Raw genomic sequence first — 1,176 nt, 5'->3', positions numbered from 1 at the left:
AAAAAAAAAAGGACCATGTGCAGCATTTAAAATGTTTTTATTGGTCTTTTAGTTTTTTACATCCCCTATAGCTTTCCCCAGTATCCCTCCCCTCCCCCTCCTAGATGGCCATCCCATATTACAAACAGCATTTTTTAAGACAAGAAAATGAAGTGCATAAGTAATCACTCCATCAAAAAAGGCTCAAAATACATGCAACGGGCAGCGCTTGTGGACCCTCCTCAAGCAAAGGGTGGATGGGAGCATTGTCTCTCCCATCTTTTTTGAAACCAGACTTGCTCTTTATCATTTTACAATGTGATTGTTGCATGCTTATTGTTTTGTGATTGTTGTCTGTTTTCTTGGTTCTGCTGACTTCCCTCTGCATCAGTTCAACCAGATCTTTCCATTTCTGTATGCATTCATCCCCTTCAGTGCTTTCTGACAGCACAGTGATATTCCACAACACCCATGGACCACAATATTTAATCATTTGAGCAGTGCCTTTAGCAGAAACAAAGGGGACCCCTTGCTTGGAGAACAACGTGAAGTTCATAGAATATTACTACGGCTGTAAGAAATTACAAATATGAAGAGTGGGGAGCAGCATGGACAGACGTAGGGAAGAAAGCCAAGTGAAGTCAGCAGAGGCAGGACGATAACATACACAATGATGCCGAGAGCTTGAGGATACAGGGCGACAACCACAAAGCAATCCACATGTTGTGGAGTTACAATGACTAAGCTTGGCCCCAGAGAAGACACATGAGAATCTCCCTTTCTCCCTTCTTTGCAGAGGCGGAGGGCTATGAGTGGACACTGCTCGTGACGCAGGAAGACTTACTGTGTTCTCTAAGTTGGACAGGATGGGTTTTTCCCTCTTATTCTTTGTTACACTGCGTGGCTTTCTATACATTGGGAAATGTAGGTGATGTAAAAATAAAACACATACATTTTTTAAAAGAAAAAGAAACACAAACCAAAACGCCTGTGAGATTTCACTTCACAGCCATCAAGCTGAAAAAGATGACAAAAGATGGAACTATAAGAGATGAAAGAAAGACAAAAAGGGGGAAACCATTGATAGCAGCTTTTTGTGGTGGCCAAGCATTGGAAACTGAGGGGATGCCCATCCACTGGGGAGTGGCTGAACAAGTGTGGTATATGAATACGATCGAATACTGCTATGCTACAAGA

This window comes from Phascolarctos cinereus, unplaced genomic scaffold (assembly GCF_003287225.1).
Source record: "Phascolarctos cinereus isolate Bilbo 61053 unplaced genomic scaffold, phaCin_HiC Scaffold_9;HRSCAF=440, whole genome shotgun sequence".
In the NCBI taxonomy this organism is placed as follows: domain Eukaryota; kingdom Metazoa; phylum Chordata; class Mammalia; order Diprotodontia; family Phascolarctidae; genus Phascolarctos; species Phascolarctos cinereus.
This window is presented reverse-complemented; position numbering follows the sequence as displayed.